This window comes from Anser brachyrhynchus (genome assembly GCF_964034855.1).
Source record: "Anser brachyrhynchus genome assembly, chromosome: 2".
NCBI lineage: Eukaryota > Metazoa > Chordata > Aves > Anseriformes > Anatidae > Anser > Anser brachyrhynchus.
Window position 1 is genome coordinate 104,953,729 of NC_137695.1, and position 25,970 is coordinate 104,979,698.

General features: G+C 39.1%; 1 long non-coding RNA gene across 1 annotated transcript; it reads right to left on the bottom strand.

Moving 5' to 3' along the window:
- Positions 1-17,630: 17,630 nt before the first annotated feature.
- Positions 17,631-21,268, bottom strand: LOC308191351. The gene is made up of 3 exons (XR_013947907.1): positions 21,100-21,268; positions 19,559-19,757; positions 17,631-19,474 (listed from the first exon to the last, which is right to left on the bottom strand). It is a non-coding gene; the product is annotated as an uncharacterized lncRNA (long non-coding RNA).
- Positions 21,269-25,970: the final 4,702 nt, after the last annotated feature.

Consider the following 25,970-nt stretch of genomic DNA (forward strand, 5'->3'; position numbering starts at 1 on the left):
TAAATATTCTCTGGCATTTTTCCCACAAACAGAAGTGTGATGGCAATAATCAAGTTCCAGCCACTGTGCTCTTCTGTTTCAGGATAGTACAATCTGCTTGAACCATCTAAGGCATAGTCATTAGTTTTACAATAAGACAACTGAAAAAAAAATTCAACTCACCTTCATAAAATAAGAGTTCAAAGATCAGAAACGTAATGGCAAATCCTTCAAAGGATGTATATATGAGGCTGTATATACTGGTAGCTTAGTAGAAACTCAGCTTCCCCTCCTTTCTCTGTTCTCTCTTTGATCTCAAGCTAAACATCAGAACCCTGCTTTTAAAAAGACTTGAAGTGCCTTTCATTTTCTCTCAGCTGCCTGAGGAGCAACAACTCCTGCGTCTTACATGAAAGAGTTTATTTCTCCCTAAAAATAACTTTTGTTTCAAATGCCCCCCACAAAGAGGTTGAAATAATTTATACTCAACTTTGTGAAGACAAAATAAGGGAATTGCATGGGTAAGCTATTACCTACAGCAGGAGAAAAGGCAGAGGAGTCATTACAGACCTAGTTGGAGCAGTAATAGAAATTTCCTGCTTGTCACTCTTGTAAGAAAGGAGCACAGTTCATATGTGGCAACCTTTGGGCCCCTCACACAAGGTTCATTAACACTAACCACGCTGGCTAAGCTGGTGTTAGATATAAGATAGTAATTCTTATCCTTTTTTTTTTTTTTCTCTACCCTTTCTTTCCTGTAAATGCTAAGAGCACAGGGACTTTTTCTCATTTGAACAATTATTTTTCTCTTCTCAGCTAACATTGCTCAGGGTCAGGTACATAGTATAAGCTTTTGCCTTTAGTACAATTAATTTAAGTCAACAGTGAGGGTACATTCCCACTGCTCATACATGCACTTTCCTTAACTAATTCTTCTCTGTGTCATGACATGAGTCAGGTAGGGAACACCAATACATGTGATGAACTCCAAGCTTAAATTCAGTCCAGTAAACTCGCCAAGGTTCAGATTCTCGGCTGCAATAGAACTTCTTTGTGGATTTCTGGATGGTAGATTCGTGAGAGATTTTGGCACTAAGATTTGCTCATGTTAACCTAAAGAACACCATCACTCCAACTACTTATATTTTCCTTTATATCAGCATGTCTTGTTCTGTTGTGACAACTAACCTACACCCCAAAAAATACTGACATCCAAAACACGGCAGTTTTCACCTGCTTTTTCAAATTTCTGAGCATATCTTTCTTCAAAATGTCTCTTCACTCAGAAATCAACAGGCTTGAATGCAGAGGCTTGAGGTGGCTAGATGAAATTTCTTGCTTGTGAGCAAAGAATAAGGCAGAACTCATAAATAGTTACATGATATAATGTTAAAATATTTTTAAGACTGCAGGAGTTCCAGATTTTTTTTGTGATTGATGCCACAAATATGAGGATATGCAAAATGTTTTGACATTTCTAGCTTGAGCCCCATTACACATCTCCTGTGCTTTGTCTCAGAGGTGCATTTTGGCACATAAGGTTCTCTTCCAAGCCAGGAGCCAGATGGACCACTCCATGAGCCTTTATACTGCAAATAAAGTTTGGCCCAGAAAAGACTAGCAAATGTAATAGGGACGTTATTGAAGCAATAGATAACAAAACAATGATACATGTTGTTTCTAAGCTGTGTTTTTATTAGAGACTTAAGGTGGCCTTTTAATTCCTTAAGGAAAATATCTTGCATAAACAGGTAACAGTTTAAATGTACCAGCATGAGATTTTCTGTCTAGGGACTTGCTAAACCATTTCCTGCATAGCATCATTGCAAAAAGCAAGCTCTAACATGAGAGAAAGCTCACTTAGAAACTCATACTGCTTGGTCCTGGCGTGACCTTGGCCCTCTTTCAGCAACTGCTTGTAACACCTGCACTGCTAAAGGAAACACAAGCTCCAGCACAAGCAACATCCTGCAGTCCTTTTGTAGGAAGAACGTGAAAACCTTTAAGCTCTGGATTTTGGTCCAGCTGCCCATCCTGGCACAATTTTTGAATTCTGGGTCTAAGACTGAAGAACAGAACAGGTTGGCATGACAGAAGGGGTGGAGGAGGCATGGGGACCCCAAGTAACCTTCAGGTAGCATCACTTTGAAGCCTATGGTGATCCAATGGATCACTTACAGAGACCCTGCCAGGAAACTGAAGACCTTAGCTTTCTTATCTCTATTGTAAATTGAAGACAATTACTCCTACTCATCTGTAGAAGACTGCCACTTGACACTAACAAGAAAGCTGTCACAAATGCAAAGTTTCTGCAACATTAAAGCTTTTGTTAGTTCCGTGTGGAACAGATATAGAGAGGATGTGACGAAACTACTGATGAAGCTAGTACATTGAATGGTGTTCAGTGTAAATTGTTTACTAATAACATATAGCTTTGATCTTAAAAACAACAACAAAAACAAAACACTTCTTTAATATCATTATCATTTATTTTAGCATTATGGCATCTTTAGGCATGCATGATTAAATGTATATATATATTTTTTTCATATGTAGAAAAGCAGTCTTTAAAATAAATGTTTCCAACTCGCATTTTTTACAATCACTTCACTGTATTTGTTTGTCTAATTTTCTTTTTGTAATGGTACCATGAAAAAATGACCAGTTGCCATGCTTTAAGCAAAATCATTCTTCATTGTCATACAGAAACAGGTTCAAATGCAGATTTTGAAAGTCTTCATTCAATACATTTACAAAAAAATTCATGTAGCATGGGTATATACACAGTAGCAATTTTTCTTGATACTAACTGCTTTAATAACCATTTTATAAACATCAGCAAACATTTTTTCTCAAACTTTTTAAAATTTATTTTTCTCTTTAATTTCTTTAGCTTCATCTTTCTTATAAAAAGGATGGTACATATGAAACAAAAATGTGAAGGTTTTCGTTATAGAAAACATTTGTACCAGAGAGTCAGACAAACATTTTTAGGCATACATGAAAGCAATTTTAATACCACTGAAGTCAACTGTGTGTTCACATCAGGAGCAGATATTGTCCTCCTAGACAGAGGCTGGGGCTCTTCCAGCAAGATGGGTACCTTGTGCAAAATGCTTACTTATTAAGCAGATAATTGTGTTGTCATTAGCTTATTTGCCCAGGCTGTACAGAAGGGAGCAATGCAATGGAGGAAAAATAAAAGGAGGAGGAACTCCCTCAGCACAGACCACTGGAAAGTAAGATCACAATGACTGTCCAAGCCTAGTGGCCACAGCGTTTGATGTGCTTGATTCTGCCTGCTTACAGTCACAGAATCATAGAATATCCTGAGTTGGAAGGGACCCATAAGGATCATCAAGTCCAACTCCTGGCACCACACAGGTCTGCCCAAAAGTTTAGACCATGTAACTAAGCGCACAGTCCAATCGCTTCTTAAATTCAGACAGGCTTGGTGCAGCGACTGCTTCACTGGGGAGCCTGTTCCAGTGTGCAACCACCCTCTCGGTGAAGAACCTCTTCCTGATGTCCAGCCTAAACTTCCCCTGCCTCAGCTTAACACCGTTCCCGCAGGTCCTATCACTGGTGATTACGGAGTATAGGTCACCTGCCTCTCCACTCCCCCTCCTGAGGAAGTTGTAGACTGCAATGAGGTCCCCCCTCAGCCTCCTCTTCTCCAGGCTGAACAGGCCCAGTGACCTCAGCCGCTCCTCATATGTCTTCCCCTCTAGGCCCTTCACCATCTTCGTCGCCCTCCTCTGGACACTCTCCAACAGTTTAATGTCCTTTTTGTACTGTGGTGCCCAGAACTGCACACAGTACTCGAGGTGAGGCGAGACCAGTGCAGAGTAGAGCGGGACAATCCCTTCCCTCGACCGACTAGCAATGCTGTGCTTGATGCATCCCAGGATACGGTTGGCCCTCCTGGCTGCCAGGGCACACCGCTGGCTCATATTCAACTTGCTGTCAACCACAACCCCCAGATCCCTCTCTGCAGGGCTGCTCTCCAGCATCTCATCGCCCAGTCTGTACGCATAGCCAGGGTTGCCCCGTCCCAGGTGCAGGACCCAGCACTTGCTCTTGTTAAACTTCATGTGGTTGGTGATTGCCCAGCTCTCCAATCTGTCCAGATCTCTCTGCAAGGCCTTTCCACCCTCATCCGAGTCCACAACTCCTCCAAGTTTGGTGTCGTCTGCAAATTTGCTCAAAACACCTTCTAGTCCTACATCCAAATCATTTATAAAAACATTGAAGAGGACTGGCCCTAAAATGGAGCTTTGAGGAACCCCACTGGTGACCATCTGCTAGCCAGATGTGGCCCCATTTACCACAACCCTTTGAGCCCTGCCCGTCAGCCAATTGCTCACCCATCATATGATGTTTTTGTTTAGCTGTATGCCAGACATTTTGTCCAGTAGGATCCTATGGGAAACCATGTCAAAAGCTTTGCTGAAGTCCAAAAAGATCACATCAGCTGGTTTCCCTTGATCGACTAGATGGGTGATCTTATCATAAAAGGAAATCAAATTTGTTAGGCAGGACCTACCCCTCATGAACCCATGTTGGCTGGGACCAATGACTGCATTGTCCCTCAGGTGCGCTTCAATAACTTCAAGGATCAACCTCTAAGCCATCACAGCCTTAGTTTTCTTATTTATTTATTTATATATTCATTCACTCATTCATTCATTCATTTTAATAGAGATGCTTCAGTCCCTTCAGAGTCCTAGCACTTCAGCCTTTTGATATTTGGTGGCTGAGGAACTGTGAGAACTCTGGAGAGTCATGGGGACTGCTGAAAGAGCCAGATTATGCTCTGCTTTGGGAAAATAGGCAGCTACTTTCTTCCTGCTGTTCCTTCTCCTGCCTCCTTGCCATACTCAGATAATTATGGTACTAAGAATATTTGAGACAAGAATTTTAAGTCACAATATCATGCCAAACTTGAGTAGATGAACAATAAACACTTCAATTAAGAATTTGTTATCCTGTATGTACTATCACAGGAGTGTTTGCATCATAGCATCTCCTGGATTTCAAGGAAAGAATTTGCATGAGTGAGTACTTCTGTGTTTTCTGTTGATTGATGAAAAAAAATATCATTGAATTTTACAGAGAAGAAGCAACATTTTCTTCTGAAGGATCATCTTGCATAGGTGCAGACCAGTTGGCATAAGCATTAATTCTACTTTGTCTGGTTTCAAACCAGTAATATTTTCTGAGTGTAAAAGCAATTCACAGATCATCTTAGGAGAAAAAAGGGGAATGATAAGCAAATTGCGTTGCAGATATTTAGAAATGCAGTCTGGTGGTGCCTTCAGAGTAACTCAGACTGTGTGTACTAAACTGTTTTGGGGAGAAAAGGTATCTATTGGGGTGTCAGGAAAAGAAACCCAGAAGAAGCAACAGTCCTGGAAGAAGACTGAGGAAAATATACTGAGCTAGAAAATACTGAAAGCAGAAAAAGCATTTGTTAATTTTTGTGGGCTTGGACTGAACCCTGATTTTCTCCGTCAATTTGAAGAGGAAGGAGATGAATTGCTTTGAAGCAGTTCTGAAAAGACAAAGGCTCTTCCCTGTTAAGGTTTATAGTGAATCCCGGGAGACAACAACACTTTTAACTGACAAAAACTATGTGTCTGGAGGGTCTAGTGGAAAAAAATATATAAAATAAATAAAAGAAAAAAAAAAGAAAGAAAGAAAGAAAAAAAGCTACCTTTCTTGATAATGGAACTATTCATAAAGTTACTTTTCTTGACAAAATACTCTCTTTTGAGAAATGTAAGATTACCAAAGAAAACACCAATGGCACATGTAGAAATCTTGTTTCAAGGTTGTGTGGCTGCTGCTTTAGTTCCAGTTTAGTACTTCTGGTGTGACAAGTTTGCTTTTAAAGACTCCAACATGCACAAGTATCCAAAAAGAGATGGGGGTACTGGGAGTAGTGATATAAACATGAAGAAGAGGCTTTGCTTTTATTGCTTGTGATGGCATAGGTCTAGCAACCTGGAATAATTGGTATCTAGTCGTTGTTCTCCCCCTTCCTTTCTTTAAAAGATTGTGAGGATTTTAGTATTCCATAAATGAACTCCGCAGTGTATTAAAACTCCAGCTTGACACATTGCCCGAATACACTGCATGTTACTGTAATGATCTCAACAGATGACATCTTTCCTCATGACAAGCAAAAATCAGGTGCTCCTCTGCATACTACTAAAGTGATCAGCCATCCACGGTTTCTCTAACAAATAATAGTGACTTAAGTAGGAGAGGATGTAAGAGACTCTTTGGGAGATACTGCAGAGTAGTTTTCAGCAATTTTTCTCTCTCTAGTAGCATGTCTTAAGGATTTTGATAATTTCGTGCCTCCTCCTCCTTCTTTTTTAAACTCCCAAGAGAATTAGTAGACAAAGCAAATGCCTGGTTGTTGGATTCATTTCTTGGCTTCTTTGGGGAGAAGAACCCCATACCTGAGAACTCACTCTGCTGGCTGAATTTTGATTAAGGTTTTATTCCTCCAAAACAAATAAAGAAAATTCCTTGTCTGGTAAACAGCTTCTTTCTAAAATCATCTTTTTTTTTTTTTTTTTTTTTTTGTGGGGAAAAAGTCTTGGTCTCTGGCATTATTGATCAATATCATCTACCTTTTCCTATAGATTTTCTTAATTTTGTATGTGTTGTCAGCACTACAGTGAATTTGGGCACACTTTTGCTCCAGCTGTTTAGGAAAATTACACTGCTCATTTAGGAGGCTGATCTTGCCACAATGAGGAAAATATAGTGATATTAAGAGTGGAACAGAATCTTTTCATAGAATCATAGAACAGCTTGGGTTGGAAGAGACCTTAAAGATCATCCAGTTCCAGCTCTAATTCCATAAGCAGGGATGCCACCCACTAGATCAGGTTGCCCAAAGCCTCATCCAACCTGGCCTTGAACAACTCCAGTGATGGGGCATCCACAACCTCTCTGGGCAACCTGTTGCTGTGTCTCACCACCCTCTGAGTGCCAGGAAGTTATATTAAACGTACTCTAGGAATCTTCTGGATTGTTTACGGCCTGCTGTGTAGTTTCCCCAGCAGACATCTGGGTGGTTGAAGTCCCCCATCAGGATGAGAGCATGCGAGTGTGACACTTCTTGTAGTTGAAGCAAGAGTGCCTCATCCACAGGCTCCCCTTGATTGGGCAGCGAGATACTCAAAAGCTGTCTGGAAATGGCTCTGGGCAAGCAACAATGGGTGGCCCTGCTGGAGCAGGTCTCCAGAGTTCCCTTCCAACATCATCCATTCTGTGATTCTGTGATAATTGGTCACATATATCACATTACAGCTTTCACGTATTCTGTATATACATATAGAATTTATATCATAAGACGGGAAGGGGAAAAATGGATTTCAATTGGAAAGACTCCTAAAAGTAGTATGGATCAATGTTGTTTGCAAGACAGTCGAGAAATGCATCCATTTTATTTTTAAATGAAAATATATATATATGAAGTAAAAAAAAAAAAAAAAAGTGTAATGATTACTTTAACATTGACCACCATATATGTGGAAGATTATGAGATGGTACATTATAATGAGACAGATCATTTACTTCAAAGTGTAATAGGAAAGGTTGAAGGAAAAAGATATCACTTGGATTTGTGTTGAAATTTGAAAGTTTTCTTTTACTGTACAATGTCAGCAAGAGCTGATGAGGTTGAAACTGTTATGTGAAATATCCTTTGTACATCACAGTATCAATAAAAATCAGTTAAGTTTACTGCATGCTACCTTGGTAATGAAACTTCCATGGCTCACTAGTGGTCACATATTTCTACTGTGATACAGCTCAGAAGTCTCACACACAGTCTACGGGTTTCCTTGTGTGCATAAGTAAGTATTTGGTAACTGTTCAGGTAAGAAACTGAAAGACTGAAGAAAAATGCTAGGTTTTAAGATGCATGCTCTAATTGTGTGATTTAGTTGCTGATTGTTTCACCAAACTACAAAATCGTCCTGTAGAACAGTGCATTTAAACTTAATTTCTTATTCTTAAATCTGTGATCTGGCTCTCAAAGTGGCTTAAAAAAAAAAGGTTTTCAGGAGCTGAGGTAGCTCTTGGGAGAAGTCTAATCAATCCTCTAGGAGGGAGTAATTTAAACTGATGGCTTAGAATGGTTTTAGCTCAAACCCAGAATTACTAAGCATGGACTTTGTTACTTTGTTGGTATGGCATGGAGCCATTATTCCTCATGTTCTCATCTCCTCTAGTCAAGACTGGAAAATAAATGCTCACCACATCAACCACCATGTCCTATTGTAAAAATAATAATAATAATAATAAAAAAAAAACTATTCCAATTCAGATGTCATTTCAGATACCAGTTCTTATGATAATAAATCATGAGAGTTGTAAAGGGTTAAATCAACCTCTGTTTTAGAATTCTGCAAATTCCAGAAATAACAACAACAACAAATCTATAAAAGCTAACAACTTCTGAGTGTTTCAGAAGAAAATCTTTACATATTTCTAAGTAAAATTAGTATTCTCTCTTCAGATATTCCAGTACTGTTTTATTTTTAATACACCAATTACACTTAGGGGTAGGAGTAAAATTCTCTTCCTTTTTATGCTTAACTGTACATTTTCCTGGGTGAACTGTCCGTCTACTTATTCTTGATATTAACATGAATACACAGAATATGGAAAAAGTATAAATGTATGGAAGTAATTACTGACTCTTCATTAAGGGCTGACTAAGAGTAGTTCTGGTTTGTACCTGGATTTGTCACTTTCAGTGATACTGGACATAAGAAGTCTCTCTTTTAAGCATGAAAGGCAACAAAGACTTTTTTGTGGATCTGGCCTGAAGACAGTGTCAATTTGCATCAGCTGGCACTGTGGCAGGCTGTGAGTAAGTGGGCATAAGACATTCTGTCAGCAGACAAAGTGACATTAATATTGTGCCTCACCATGAGCTATCATGGCCACAAGCCATTAGTTCCAATTAAAATAATGATTTTCTCTTTCAGGATGCAACACCAGACTTTGTACCAGGTCAGTGATTAACGCATGTTCCTTTTGTGCATTTAATGGTGAAACATAAACAGGGTAGGTTAATCATCTATCTTCAAAACTGACATTTTTAAGTAGGACAAGCACACACTGGATGCAGACACTCACCTATCCACTCTGGCTGTTTGCTGAACAGATGTGTCTCTAGATGATCATTTGTCCTGCATTCAGTGTAAGGTTTAAAGAGAGAAGTTCTGAGAAGTGCCAGTTTCTGGTGCTGATTATCTATTTTTGTTGAACACTAGAAACCTTTTCTTCTGTCTTCAAATTTTTCTAAGTAGAAATTCTCCAGCTTTTTCTTTTTCTTTCTTTCTTTCTTTCCTTCCTTCCTTCCTTTCTTCCTTCCTTCCTTCCTTTCCTCCTTTCTTCCTTTCTTCATTTCTTTCCTTTCTCTTTCTTTTTTTTTTTTTCCTTCCTTAGAGAGATCTTCAATGGATTTTACAGTGAGTTACTCCAGACAGTTCTTCAGGGGGGACTGAAGTACACTATCATGCTATCACAGTTTTAACTAGCTATTGCCTGTTGACTGTGCCATAGTGTTACCTGTCTGTACTTGTTTTAGTTAAGTTATACACAAGATAATAAGACTTACACAGCTCTAAGAGAAAAGTGTTGAGCAAAGAGATTACCTAATATTTACAATGGGCTAAAACTGTGTATCTACAATTATTAATTATTATTACTAGTTTGAGAACGACACAAAAAATTTCTTAAAAAAAAAAAAAAAGCTGCAAAAACCCACAGAGATGATTTATCATAACTTGAAGTTGTACAGATCGCAGTGCAGGTTTCAAATCTTTTGTAGCTATACTTCCGAAATCACATGAAACAATTTTTAGGGACTACTTTTTTAAGCTATTATATTCTTCAACAATTTCAGCCTCATATGTGCAATTTTAATTCCATTTATGCCTACAGAAGTACTGCAGTTAGCTGTCAAAGGGCACAGTGTCTACTCACGCAGAAGGCTGATCTAACATTTGCCTAACAGTATTCGTTTGCTTTGCTTTGTACATACATATATTACATACATTTACATATACATATTATCCATGCCCTGGAAGTTTTCTCAAGTGTAAGGGAAGCACAGAACAAGTAAATAAGTTGCAGTAGTTGATTTTGGAGACAGTAATAAAAATACAGTATTAGTCCCACATTTGAACTGTTCAGCAGCTAAAGCCCCCTGAGAGGAATGTGCTCTTGGCTGCTGCCTCCCCTCAAGTGATGCTTGTCTGCTCTCTCCAATGCATTGCAGGTGTGTGTGTGTGTGGCAGAGGACATGACCATGTGGGCCATTGGTACAGATCTTACAAGCTTGAACCTTGTCTTCCCACTTTTAAGACTGGTCAACTAAACTGGGAAGCCAAAAGCACAGCAACCTTCATTTACAGGGTTTAGCATCCTGTTACACCCTTCCTTATCACTAAATTGTGAAATGAAACCCACTGTGGACATATTTCTCCTCTGTCCTCCCTGCAGGTGACTGGGACCAAAGAAGGAGACAAATAGATCTAGTGAATGATTGCCTGAGTGTTGGTGCCATGCTCAAGGTTTTGGGTTCTATGACCTTGGATGTACTTGGATAACTTCCTGGTCCAGGTACTAGACAAACCAAACAGAGGAGAAACTTTATTTGAGCTGGTGCTCACCAGCTTGGAAGAGCTCATTAAAGAGGTCAAGACTGGAGGCAGTCTGGGCTGCAGTGACCATGCCCTGGTTGAGTTTGTGATCTCGAGGAATATGGGCATGGCAAAGAGCAAAGACTCTGAACTTCCAAAGAGTGAACTTCAAGCTATTTAAAGACACAGTGGACAAAATCCCCTGCAACACTGTCCTTAGGGACAGAGGAACTGATCAGAGCTGGCAACTCTTTAAAGATGTTTTCTTCAGAGCACACAAACTCTCTATTCCCATGTGTAAGAAAGCAAGCAGGGAGGGCAGAAAACCAGGATGGAAGAGCAAGAACCTGCTGGGCAAACTGAGGCATATGAAGGAAATTCACAGGCAGTGGAAGTAGGGACATGTGGCCTGGGAAGAGTACAGGGATGTTGTCCAGAAGTACAGGGATGGGATCAGGAAAGAAGAGAAGGCTCAGAGAAGACCTCACTATGACCTTTCAGTACTTGAAGGAGACTTATAACAAAGATGGAGAACAACTCTTTGCTCAATCAGATAACTACAGGACAAGGGGGAATGGTTTTTAACTAAAAGAGGGGAGATTTAGATTAGAAGTTGGGAGGAAATTCTTCACTCAGAGGGTGGTGAGACACAGGAACAGGTTTCCCAGAGAGGCTGTGGATGTCCCACCCCAGAGGTGTTCAAGACGAGGTTAGATGATGCCCTGTGCAACCTGATCTAGTGGGTGGCATCCCTGCCTATGGCAGGGGGTTTGGAACTGGATGTTCTTTGAGGTCCCTTCCAATCCAAGGCATTCTATGATTCTATGAGTGCATGATCTCTAAGGAGGGAAACTCCACAACCTCTGTAGGCAACATATACCACCATTCAGTCACCTTCATAATATTAAAATAAATTTAAAAAAAAAAATGTTTTTGGATGTTCTGAGGGAACCTCCCATGTTTCAATTCATGCTCCGTGTCTCTTGTCCTGTCAGTGGGCACCAATGAAAAGAACCTGACTCCATCCTCTTTGCACCCTACCTTCAGGTATTTACATTCATGAGTTCCCCTCTGAACCATCTCTTCTCTAGCCAGAAGAACCCCAGCTCTCTCAGCCTTTCCTTATAGCTGAAATGCTCCAGTCCCTTCAATATCTTTGTGGCCCTTCATTGTTCTCTCTCCATTATGTCCATGTGTTACCTCACCAGTCCCAAGTAGAGGTGAAGGGTCACCTCTCGAACTGCTGAAAACACTCTCCCTAATGCTGCCCAGGACATCACTAACCACATACGGGCTCTTGTTCACCAAGGTGCTTCCCAGCTGGGTGGCCGACAGCACATATTGGTGCCTGCGGCCATTCCTCCCCAGATGCAGAACCTTGTAATTCTCCCTGTTGACTGTGTTAGTTTTCTGTCAGCTTACTTCTCCAGCCTGTCAAGGTCCCTTGAAACGGTAGCACAACTCTCTTGTGTATCAGCCACTTCCCCCAGTTTTGTGTCATCTGGAAATTTGCTGAGGGTACACTCTGCACCATAATCTAGATCATTAACGAAGATGTTGAACAGGACTGGACCTAGTATTGACCCTTGGGGTACACTGCTAGCTACCAGCCTCCAACGGGATTTTGTGTCACTGATCACCACCCTTTGGGCCCAGCCATTCAGCTAGTTTTCTATCCTCCTCACTGTCTGCTTGTTTAGCACATTCATCAATGGAGGACGTCTAGAAGGATGTTATGGGAGACACTCTCTAAAGCCTTACCAAAGTCAATGTAGACAAAACCCACTGATTTCTTGTCACCCACCAGGCCATTCATTTCACGATAGATGCTCATCAGGTTTGTCAAGCATGCCTTCCCATTGGTGAATCCATGCTGGCTACTCCTGATGATTTCCTTGTTGTTGATTGCCTGGAAACAGTTTCCAGGATTCCCATTATCCCAACGAGAATTGACAACTGTATTTAAGCAAGTGCAATAAGCTAAAATTTCTACAAACCTCTTCCAAAGGATTCTTCCTTTTTTTTTAACTTTGAAAATGAAGAGTCCATCTTTGACTGACTATTCTTTTCCAGTAGTGTAACATGGAATGCAAAGTCCAGCCTTTAGCTCAAAGAACATTCTAAGTTTAATAAAGCTTGGGTTCTTATTTAAAGGTTATCCTTTCCTGGAACCACTTAAGCTTTGAGTATTCCCAAGTAACACCTTTACATGGTAGCTGTTAAGCCTATTCTTAGCATTTCCTGTTCCCAACTGTCCTATGAATAATTTTCTTCTGAAACTGGATCTCCTTGTTCTTACCCCATTAGTGTCTTGAGCAGCCATAAATCACCCTGGAATATGACCAGGGGTAGTGGGAGAAGAAATCCAGTATATCAACTTCACACAGTAACCTGAAAAATGACTCTGTGGACTGCTTGCAGGGGAAATTACAATAGATCTCGTAAATATTTCTCTAGTGTATAATTCCATGCTTAGGCAAGTTTGCACTTTGGATGGAATTGTGGTCCATGAGAGGGCATTATTATTAAACAAAAAATAAACCCTAAGAAATTATGATGTTTTGTGAAATAGTGGAGGCATGGGGGAAGTTATTGACTATTCTAAAATGAATGCAGGAGAATTCTGTGTTACATTCATTCACCTTCCCAGAGCTCATTGTTGGATGACAGCTTTGCTAACAGGGCATTTCTAGGCAGAGGCATAGTCTGCCCTAATAGAGCCATTATGAAAATAAATGATTCTCTTTATCCTCTCTCAACTGAAATAAGGTCTTATGAAGCCACATTTTGAGACAGTTTGCAGCAGTGCATATGTTCTCCTTCTTGATTTGTTTCAAAGACAAATAACACTGAGAATTTCCATTTAAAAAGTAATAAAGATCATAGTAGACTTAAATCTAGGGTATGCTAAAGCTAAATATTTTCATGAAAAATAAGTTCTTTTCTCTGTTTTTTTTTTTTAATATATATATATAATTGAATTAATTAGGGTAAAGTCTAATTTTTTGGATGTTTGAAAATACCACCAGGTTCAATAGCAGTATTATTCAATATACAGTGGTGAAACATTTGACAGCATTTGTTAGAGTATTCTCCAGGAAAAAAAAATGGCTCCTGATGGCTTGGACAGATGTACCATTCACTGGGTGAAAAACTGGCTGGATGGTCAGTCTTAAAGAGTCCCAGTGAATGGGGATCAATCAGATTAGCAGCTGGTCACTAGTGGTGTTCCTCAGGACTCAGTACCAGAGCCATATTTTTTCAACATTTTTCATCAGTGGTCTGGATAAGGGGATCAAATGCACTCTCTGTAAGATTGCAGACAATACCAAGTTAGGTGAGACTGCCAATCTGTTTATGGGTAAGAAGGCTTCTCAGAAGGATCTGGATAGGCAAGATCAATGGACCAAATACATGACATTCAACAATGCTAAGTAGTGGGTCCCGCACTTAGATCATAACAACCCCATGCAGTGAAACAGACTTGGGAAAGAGTGGCTGGGACATTGCCTAGAAAAGAACCTAGGGGTGCTGTTTGACAGCTGGTTGAACATGAGCTAGCAGTGTGCCTAGGTGGCTAAGAAGCCAATAGCATTCTGGTTTGCATCAGAAATAGAATCGCTAGCAGGACTAAGTGATTGTCCCCTTGTACACAGCACTGATGAAGCTGCACAACAAATGTGTTCAGTTTTGGGTCCCTCAATACACAGATATTGAGTTGCCTGAGCAAGTGCAGAGAAAAGCAACAAAGCTGGTGAAGGAACTAGAAAACAAGACTTATGAGGAGTGACAGAGGGTTGTTTAGTCTGGAGAAGGAGGCTGAGGGGAAACATCATCACTCCCTACAACTAACTGAAAGGAGGTTGCAGTGAAAAGGGTGTTGATCTCTTTTCTCAGGTGACAAGTGATAGGATGCAAGGAAACAGTCTCAAGTTGCATTAAGGGAAGGATTAGATTGGCTATTAGGAAGAAATTCTTCAAGGAGAGGGTGGTCAAACATTGGAACAGGCTGCCCAGGGAAGTGGTGGAGTCCCCATCCTTGGAAGTATTTAAGAGATGTGAGGACATGGTACTAAGGGACATGGTTTACTGATGGAACTCGGTAGGGTGAGGTTGGTGGTTGGACTTTGTGATTTTGAAGGTCTTTTCCAGCCTAAATGATTCAATGATTTTCTTATAAAGTAAAAGGCAAACAGATGATTCTGAAAGTTGTAAGGTCCAGCTATGCTTAATTACCTTAATTTATTAAAAGCAAAACCAAAACTAAAAAGCAAACCAAACAAAACACAACATAATTGGAGAGAGAATTTCTATGGAAAAGCTTCATCCAGGATAACATGCCCTAACTTTATACCCTACACTTTGCACGTATGTATTTTTTTATGTGTGCTGTCTAGCAGCTACAGCTGTACCTGACTCTTTTGGGGTTCCAAAAGAGTCTATGCAATTATAAAAGGTTTTAATAAAAGCCCTTCATGCCATTAAATATGGAAATATTTGTAGCACTAAACTACTCAATTATTTCTCAGTTGTCTGACTTTCAGCTATAGTTCTTGTGTCTGCAGGTGTATTGTTTGTGAACCCTGCAGCTGCTTTTCAGCCTCAAACAGAGTTCCTATCTGATAGCTGGACAACCCTATTCATTAACACATCAAAAAAAGTATATTCCCTGCTGTGGAGAAAAGGAAAACTGCTGTGGGCCTGTATAAAAATGCATGCTTTTATAAGATGTGTACTAGCACTGTAGCCTTCTAACCATATTCTGCTGAATGTTGGAGAAATAACAGAACATAAATATAGGAAGCTAGTCCTAATAGAAAAGGTGACTGATCTAGCCGAAGTCTAAAAGGATTCCCAAGAAGGAATCAACAAGATTATTAATATGAAACGTTATTTAATTCACTATGAAATAATTTTTAATTCACTATTTTAGAATCTGAATAGTAAATGGAAGCGGGGGGGGAAGGAGGGGAGCTAACTGTTAGGCACAGAGGTATTGTATTGGCATGAAGATAAAAATGATGCCAATGGATTTGAGGAAAACATCCTGTCAGAGATTTGACCAGTACTGTCATGTCAAGTTAAAGAAGACTCTACAAGTGAGGATCCCACACTGAATTCAGTTTAGTCACTGGCTAAGCATCATGGCAAGATATGAGAAGATAGTGGTACGCTATTTCGTGCATGCAGTGCTGTGATTTAAGCCGGCTGGCAGCTAAGCACCACACAGCCGTTCACTCACGTTCCCCCCCAGTGGGATCGGGGAGAGAACTGGAAAAAAAGTGAAAGCTTTTGGGTTGAAATAAAGACAGTTTGATAGGCAGACAGAAAATAAATAAATAATAATTAGATATAATAATATATAATATAATATAATATATATATATATATATAATAAGAAAATAAATAATAATAGTAATATTATAATAATATTATAATAATAATGCATACAAAACGAGCGATGTACAATGCAATGGCTCACCACCCGCTGACTGATGCCCAGCCCGTCGCCAAGCAGTGATCCCCCCACTGCAGTCAGCCACCCCATATTAATTGTTCAGCATGATGCCATATGGTATGGAATATCCCTTTGGTCAATTTGGGTCAGCTGTCCTGGGTCTGTGCCCTCCCAGTTCCTGCTGCACGCCCAGCCTCCTCACTAGCACGGTGGTTTGAGAAGCTGGAAAGTCCTTGGCTTGCAACAATTAAAACATCAGCATGTTTATCAACATTATTCTCATCCTAAATCCAAAACACAGCACCATACCAACTACTAGGAGGAAAATTAATTATATCCCAGATGAAACTAGGACATGCAACATAACAAAAGAGTCAAATCAAGTAGATTTTGAGTTGAATGTTTGGAAAGAGGAGAGCTAAGTGCCTCAGCAGCAAACTTGATGATGCTTAAACTTGTCACATTAAAACAGAAACAAACAAAAAAAAGTCTTAAATGCATAAATATAGTTTTTGGACACTGAGGAAGCACATACTTTCTCCAGTAAGATTCTCTTGTAAAGCAAAGTAACTTGTAAAGCAAAGTAACTTCCTCGTCTTAAACTTTTAATTCCATTCATATATTTTGACAATCTGTAGGACAGAAATGACAAACTTTACCACTGTTGTTACCCTGGGTCTCTAAACTGTCCTAATGGTTTCCCACCCCAGTCAAGACTCTCACCCACATGTTTAGTAGTTCTTGCTCTTCCAGTTCACAAAGTTATATGAAAAGAAATTGCACTGCTGCAGAAACATAAGCCAGAGAGGATAAGTAACTAATTCCCACTTAAAAGTGTATCATTTTTAAAACCAATGAGAACTTAATGAGGGAATAAAGATCTAATTGTTCCTACATATGGAAGCTAATTCAAAACTTGGATCATTCCTATTCCCTTCATTTGTTTTTCTTCCTTTTTTTTTTTTTTAGAAGGAGAAGAGGAAAGCAGGCAGAGACCAGAAATGCATGCTGATATCAGGATGAGGTACCTTAGCCATTTGTACACAATCTTCTCCTAGCAAACAGAGCAATGTTTATCTTTTTCCTCTTTCTTTACTCATTTCTAACACTTTGATTCATTGGAGTTTAGTGCTACTGAGCCTTTCCATTTTTATAATTGGAACGGTTAAAGTCAGCTCAAAGCCTGCTACCCGCTCTGTTGGAATTAGGCTCCTTAATTCAGTCAGCTGAATGATATGGTAACAATTGCAAGAAGCTGTGACTCTAGTTATTGGAAGGAGTATTCTGTTATAACAAGACATGCGACATCCTTAAATAATACTGCCTGAATTACATCAAAATCAAATCTGAAGAAATCTGGCCCACTCATGTGAATATAGATGTGAAAAAAAAAAATCTAGTAAGCTTCCTTTCAGTAAAACAAATACTAGAAAATTAGAAGTGAACAATGTGGATTCGCTCACAGTTGTTCTCAGTAGCAGGTGGACCATCATCAGGATATGTAGTCTGCAATAACACTCACTTCTCTACTACATAACAACACTGCACTAGCACCAAATGCAGCATCTTGATTAATCAACCAAAAATCTAATTAAAACATGTGGAGAAGAAATCACAAATGCCCCCAAATAAAAATGTGAATTAGAAGTCAAATTAGCTGAAAGCATTTTGGTGCTACACATAAGGAGCCAGAGTAAATAGTACAAAATTATAGAAAATGATAATCAGTCAGAATTTTCAGAATTATCAGATTAATATAACTTTCTGAATGACACTGAACTACCCAGCTTGGAGAATTGTAACTGAATTTATTTTGGGCTGTTTCAACACAGTTGAGCTGCTTGCTTACTGTGCTTTGTGACTCTGAGAAAGAAAATGTGGAGAGACTGCCCAACAATGATGCCCATTTAAAACTTCCTCAGTAAATAAAGAATATTCCTCTGGGCTATAAAAGTCGGGTTTAGGGTAATAAAAAGGATTAGCTATGGAAATACAAGAAACCATAGAGTTTTCTCTCCATGATAAACTACACTTTACTGAACCAAGTGTTTTGGTAGAAGATTTCTGATCTTGAATGAAAAATAAAATAAATAATTTACTTGACTGTTCTCAGTTAAACTTCATTAAAAGTTGAACACTTGTTTTATCAATTTCTTGTCTCTTTCACTCACCTCTTAAGGAAATCATTCTTGGGCTAAGAATAAATTCAGAAAGTTTCATATAAAGACTTTGCTGTCATCAAAGATAATGGTTTGTTTGCCTATGGGTAAAAGAGAATTAATTGTAAGTAATACAAAACATTCTTTCTAATTTCTTTTTTCCCTGCTCTACAGAATTTCTTTAACTGTTATCAGATACAGTTTTAGCCCTATGGGGCTGTAATTCAGAACAGGAGCTCTTTTAACACCGTAATCCCTAGAAAGTTCCTCTGTTACAGAAACATGATTTATTTTTGATGTGCTCCTCAAGATTTTCAGGTTTATTACACACCTGGAAATAAATAAATAAATAAATAAATAAATAAATAAGTAACCTTGCTTCTGGTGCTTGCAAAATTTCAGTTTCATCCATGTCAAGATTATCAATAACTGTCAGTCAGAGTGGAGATTTAAAAAAAAAAAAAAGGTAAAAAAAAAAAAGCAGCTTTCAAATGTATTCTCATGTGCTTAAAATAAAATATACATTTTACATGAAATTAGTATATTAGGGTGATTGAAGAACACCATGAATAAAATAGCAAAGGAAATCAAACAGACATATCATGAAATGCAACCATGTCTCCAGTTCAAATACTGCTGTTGCAATATTTAATGACAATACACCCTTACTTATTTTACACTATAAGAAAATGGTGTTGCTGCTAATAAGACTTTTGCTAATTATATATATATAGCGTATGTGTAAATCTTATTTTCCTTTCACAGATTTTCAAGGATTACAAAGAGTTACCATGTCAGTGAGCTCATAAAAACCCTACTGCCAGAAACAGAGGAGTGCTAAAGGTTTCAGTACCAGCATGTGAAATAACATTGAAAATAGTAAGGTGTTTTTCCACTTCTCATGCTTTCTAAATCTTCTCCCTTTTTTTTTTTTCTCAGTACTACATAAAACCCTCTAAACCCAGTTCTGCAGCATTTCAGGCACCATGCATGCTTCTTTATAAGGCAGTACATAAGTAAGTATATAAGGCAGTATAGAAAAGAGATTCTTGGAGAAACCTGGGCAAAAAGCAATTAGATCTCAAAACTGTGATGTTCCAGAAGTGGCATGCAGAAAAGCATGCTTAGAAAACAGGCAACATGTAAGAATATGTCTTTTCATATGGTGGGACACCAAGACGTTCTATGAATGTCTGCATCTGTTGGAAAAAGAGTCAATGTCACAGTTCTGTATTTTCAAACGTATGAGGCAAGCATGACCCCAGAGAAAGTGTTAGGTATACCTTGTGGGCAGTAACTGCCTCTGATGAAACAAGGCTCTAGAGGAAAACATATGTGCTGTGTCCATGCAGAGAAAAATCAGGTGGATCTAAACAGAGTTTATCTTCTGCTCTTCTGTCTTGCTCCTCTCTCAAGCAGTGGGGCACAAGCTGTTGTAAAGCTTTGAAGATCCACCTAGGCTTTGGATATTTGACTTTTCCTCTTGGGAAAAAAAAAACAAAAAAAAAACAACAAAAAAAACAAAACAAAAAAAAAAAACAAAAAAAAAAAAAAAAACATGATTTAGCAAGGGCGAGAGATTTGGCAAGTCATGGACTGAACTCTTTTTTCTTAAGCTGTTGGTTTCCCTGAAGGGCATTGAGGAAATATTGGCACTGTCTCAGCAAACCTACCAAGAACCTGCAGTTGTCTGACAAAGCCCTTAGTGTACACAGCCATTTGAATAAGTTGTGCATTCATAAACATATGGGGAGGGATGGAGGAAATGGCAGCAAAATTTCAGATGTAGTAACACCTACTAAAGCTCTCAGTTCTATAAGCAGCTAAAAATGGAGGAGTCTGGGAAACAGCAATTATGATTAAAAGGCTTTGAGTGAGAACTTCTAGCATACTATAACATTTTAATGCAATTAGAAGCAAAAATAACGTTTTTCTCACTCACCAAAGTAACACCTCTCTTTGTCAATGGAATAATTGATAAATCAGTTGAAATAAAATGTAAATTGAGTTTTCCATCTGGCCACTGTGACACCCAACAATTCAAACCAAATAGTGTGTAGCCTTTAAGGAAATAATTCTACCAAGCATAATTGTACACTCTTTTTTTTTTTCTTTTTTTCTCCTAGCTCAGTTTAAAATTCAAGATAATGACTAGCCTCATAAAACTAATCTGCAGGCAAATACCTTTTTAAATAAACACTTTCCACCTTTGCATTAGTCTCTCCATCTACGAAAGACATATAGTTATATTCTTCTCAGCTTAGCCAAAGATAAAGAAATTAAATCAAGTAAATCTGAGTGGGTCTTTTTAGCTAAAGCCATGATTCTTTCAGTTAGCAATCACCTTTGTTATGCAATTCTAAACCGATTCCTGAGATAAACAGATTTATACAAAATTAACATCATCTTGTACCAGGCTTTTTCTGGTGTTTTTTGTTTGTTTGTTTGTTACTGTTTTGATTTTTTTTCTTTTTGTTTGGTTTGGTAAGTGTCTTGTTTCTTTAGACTTGGTAAATTCCATGTGACCTTTCCTGTATATTTACTCCTACCTCGGTAGTCAGTGAAATGTTCTTCAACCATATTTTGATGGACAAGATAATCCATTTTGTGATCTAATCCCTATACCAAAGTGTCAAAAGATTCAGTGGTTTAACACCTGGAGAAATTGTCATTACTTCTACAAGATTTAGATAACACTTCCATTAATAATGCTTAGATCAGAGTTTCAAAATATATTGTTCTAGAACTTCACTTTGATCTGCTATTTATGTATTTTTAAAGACAACATTTGAGATGAATACACGTAATATGAACAAGATCTTACCTTTTCATTGAAAGCGTTTTCAATACCTAAACAAGACATTTGTTAATGATGCAGCAATACCAATTTCTACATTATCCATTATAGAAAGCATTTGTTTTGTCCTCAGATTAAGTGATTTTATTTCTGAGTACAAAATTCCCTCAGCCCCCCCCCCACTCCACTTCTAACCTCTATCTTCCCCCCCCCCTCCCCCATAAATAAATACACCTACACAGGGAAAAAAAAAAATAAAAAAGGCAGTTTTCTGTTTCTCTAAATAGAAGTGATTGGTAAAATGCTTTATATACCATACATCATGCATATAATTTCTTAAAAGGCACAGGTAAAAACAAAATTGAATTTGAAATGTCAAGTTCACTGAGGATGGAAATGCAGGAAAAGTAAACTGAGACTAAGTATCTGAGTCTATCCTACCAGACTTCAAGCTTTCTTTGAAGTGTGGGTATTGTTGTTGTAGGGAAAGAGAGAAGGACTGATGGATCTCGTTCAGGAGCCTAACACTCCTGAAACAGACAAAAAGTTGCAACATAATTTAAAGTTTTATATACTTACCTACTACCCTGCTTAATATTGTTTTGCAGCAAACTTCAATAAAGATCACATATACACAAATACAACTGAAGAAGAGTACAATAATACAGAGACTGGATTCTGTGTTGATTACTATAAATAAATTACAAAACAGGTATCATTGTATGTCTGACTTTTAGGGAAGAAGATGTGAAGGTGTGAAGATGAAGAAAAGGGAAAAGAGGAAAGCAATAAAGTACCAATCGCCTGTAGGTGCGTAGGTAGGATAGCAATCCCACCTTCAAAAAATCAGGTTAACTGCAATTTGCTGTTATTTTCTGTCTTCTAGTGTCTGGCTTCTTTCACTGTGTGTGGCTGTAATGAGTCTTGATATACTCAATAAGTGTTTAGCTACCCTGACTTTTGATAATTGATAAATCCATTACCCTCAGACTAACAAACCCTACCTTCCTTGTTTTTGTTATTTTCTTTTTATTAGAGAAAAGAATATATCATAGAAAAACAACTCATATTCTAGACATCTTCACTGCTTTAACAATTTTTGTTCCAGGCCATCATGCCTGAAAATACATTGCTGTATTCATATCTCATTTATGAAGTTAGCTTGGGCAATATAACTTGTTAAATCTTCGGTGTGGGTAAAGGAGGAATGGTTAACTGGCAAAGTTGTGTCAGTCTGCTCCAGTCAAAGTGCAGTTTTGAAAACCATCTCATTCTTGTTACAAATAGTAAGTAATTAGATTGGTTCTGCTCAGTTCCCAGGAGACAAGAGCCAGAATCACAAATCCAAAAATCACAGCTTGTATTGACTGCCAGTACTGACAGCAGTATCAGCATAAAGAAGAAAACTGACTGTGTAGGATATGAAAGCAACACTAACATCTCCTACTGTTTGGAGAAACAGCTGCTGACAAGAACTCTTGCACCCCTTCTCCTTGTTTCTACCCTCGATTTACACAGGGGAGTCTTTACTACTGAGGACAAAATTCAAATTTGGTTTTAGAAAAGTGTAGGTTTTTCACCTTTCATTAGAAATTGAGCATGGGTAAATGAATTTCTGTAAAACCTTCCTAAAATGGCAGTCCCATAGTAAGACATGATTTTTCTTAAAAAGAACATGACATCAGACACCAGAAGGCCTTTGATTTCCATACTTCTTGTACTGGAACACCAACTAGCACACAGTAACTTTAAGATCAAAAATATGAATGACTAATGGAAAACACTAAAAAAGGGGGGGTAAGAATAAAATTTGCACGATGTGTTCCTGTAATGTGGGGTGTTTCTCATCACTCTTCCTCTTGGTTCAGGAAGTCTTAGTGTTATAGGATTGTTTGCATACTGCCTCTGCACTTCTCTCCTATTCCAGAAATCACATATTTTCTCCTTAATTTTCTTATTAATACCTCCTTTTCACCTCTGAGGGCTACCTGTACATCTTACTTTTTTTTTTTTTTTTGACTTTCAGTTTATTTGCAATACAGTCTTCAGTTTGCTGTCTTTCTCATTCTCCTTAGAGAGCAGAATACAGGAGGTAGAAACTGGCTTTCTGCTTGAAGATGGATTTTTTTCGGGAATTGAGCTATTCTTTCCCTCTTTTGGGAGAACTCTACCTGGCCCAGACTACAGCAGAGAGAAAAAGGCAAAAAAGCAGCCCTTTTACAGTTCTGTCCTCTAACAGGACATACAATACCTGCATACTATGCTGGAGACTGGTGTTATTAATTTCAATTGCAAGGATTAAATGGTAAATGCCCTTTTTCTTGTATTATTTTCCTCTCTAGCTGAGAACAACTCTCTTCTGTCACATAAACATAAGAAAGATTTTGCTTTCAAACCTGAGAAGAGATACAAGACTCAATTCATATAACTATTAGAGTGGTACACATTGCTTTTTGAGCAGGTTGCAACAGGAGTATATTGCAGCAACTGAAAGTATTTCATGGTTGGTACTGTACTGGGTTTATATGGTAAGGTTTTGGTATGGGGTGGCCTCTGTGAGCAGAACCCAGCAGCTGCCCCATGCCAGATCAGACCCAGCTCCAACCAGCTCCAAAAGGGACCCAGCGCTGGCCAGAGTCAAGCCTGTGAGAAATCCTGTTTGGGCCTCTGGGAGAGCAGATTTAGGAAGGGGAAAAAAAAAAAACTGCTGCACAACAGCAGCTGGAAGTGCAAGGAGAGAGAAAATGAGAGAGAACCAGCCCTTTAAGCACCAAGGTCAGTATAGAAGGAAGGAGAGGAGGTGCTCTAGGTGCCAGAGCAAAGGTTCCCTTGTGGCCTGTGGAGAGGCCCCTGGTGGAGCAGGCTGTCCCCCTGCAGCCCATGGGTCCCACACGGAGCAGATCTCCACGCTGCAGCCCGTGGAGGAGCCCCCGGTGGAGCAGGTGGATGTGGCCTGGAGGAGGCTGCGGCCCATGGAGAGCCCCCGCAGGAGCAGGCCCCGGGCCGGAGCTGCAGCCCGTGGAGAGGAGCCCACGCAGGAGCAGGGGGTCTGGGGGGAGCTGCCGCCCGTGGGGGACCCGTGCTGGAGCAGTTTGCTCCTGACAGATGGACTCCATGGCACGGAGCCATGTGGGAGCAGTTCTTGAAGAGCTGCTGCCTGTGGGCAGCCCCCGCAGAATCAGTTTGGGAAGGACGGAAGCCCACGGGAGGGACCCCACATGGAGCAGGGGCAGGGAGTGACCATGAAGGAGCAGCAAACATGAAGGGTCACAGGTTGATCCAATCCCCCATTCCCAATTCCCCTGTGCCGCTCGAGGGTAGGAAGTAGAAGCTGGTGGTTGGGGGGAAGGTGTTTTTAGTGTGTAGTTTCTCACTGTTCTAGTCTGCTAGTGATAGGAAATAAATTATATTAATTTCCTCATGCTGAGGCTGTTTTGCCCAAGATGGTAATTTGTGTGTGATCTCCCTGTCCTTATCTCAACCCTTGAGACATTTTCATCCTATTTTCTCCCCTTTTCGTTTGAAGAGGGGAAGTGAGAGAGCAGCTATGTTGGTGTTCAGCTGCCCAGCAGTGTAAAATCACCACAGGTTCATGCTCTCACAGCAAAATGGTAAGTTCCTCTCTTTAACCACCATCTGTGTGAGTTCCCCACTGGCAAATTTAGTAAAAATTAATACATAGCATCTTTCAAATAGAAGTCCTTTTCTTTAGGAGAGAAAAAGGGAAGAAGAAAAAACAACTGTCTACAATAAGCAGTGCTGAAGAACATAAGATACAATAACCATGTTGATTTGTTATTATCTTAATGGTGTACAATTAAACAGGCTATGCGATACATTGTAGAAGGAACCAATATTGCCTTAGAATCCCATGAGTATTTTTTAAGGAGCACAAGGCAAAATAATGCTGCTGTAAAGCCCCAAGCATAGCATGCTCTCTAAGAAGTCTGAAATCACTTCCATAATATATTACACAAATGTATTTTTGGACTTCTAGGATCAATGCAGGGAGGTACTTCAAGTGAAAAAAAGAAGATACAGAGGAAAGTCAGTGCAAAAGAAATATTGTGAAGCGCATGTTTTCTAGATTAGATGTCCAAATTATAGTTTTCCCTGAATTTGACAGCATATGAATCAATTTACCTTAAAGTTTGTGCTTTATACAATGCTTTTGGCTTCTTTACCTCTCACCAAAAATAATTAATAATAATAATAATAAAATAATTCTCCTCTCGTTTCTAAATGAAAGAAATGTGATAGAGATCAGATTGCATGCACTGAGTTATCCTTGAAGATTCTTCCTCTTCCTTAAGGTATTATCAGTACGCAAGCAGAGGTTTTAAAGAATCGGTTTAGGAATCACATGTTAAGCCCAAGTATAACATGTCCTTGACTAAAGGGCACATCAGTTAGCCATGCCGATAAAGGATAAGTTTTAAAAGACCAATAGAAATTTGAGTGCAAAGATTCAGAAGTGATGTATCTGTAACTCAGGATATACAGTTATATACTCACTACATATTTGACTGATCTGTTGAACCTCTCAAAACTTTAAACTCGGAAATTCCAAGGGAACAGGTCATCTTGGACCCAATGATCTCTTGAGGTCCCTTCCAACACCTACAATTCTGTGATCTTTTCATGAGGCTTCTGGAATTTATGTAAGATTTTTGTTGAAATATTGCAAAGTCAGCATCAACTGTCTTTCATTTGCTCCTTCTACTTTAGGTCTCACAGAATACCAGCAAGCACATACGGAATATTTTTCCTTTCCCCCTTCTTGCTCCTATTCCTTACCAAAGCATAATAAGTAATGCCAGCAGAGTAGTCTTTCCAATACCTAAATTCACTTGGCTGTGCTGCTGTTTACTCAGATCATAAAGTTTCAAATGCTGTTT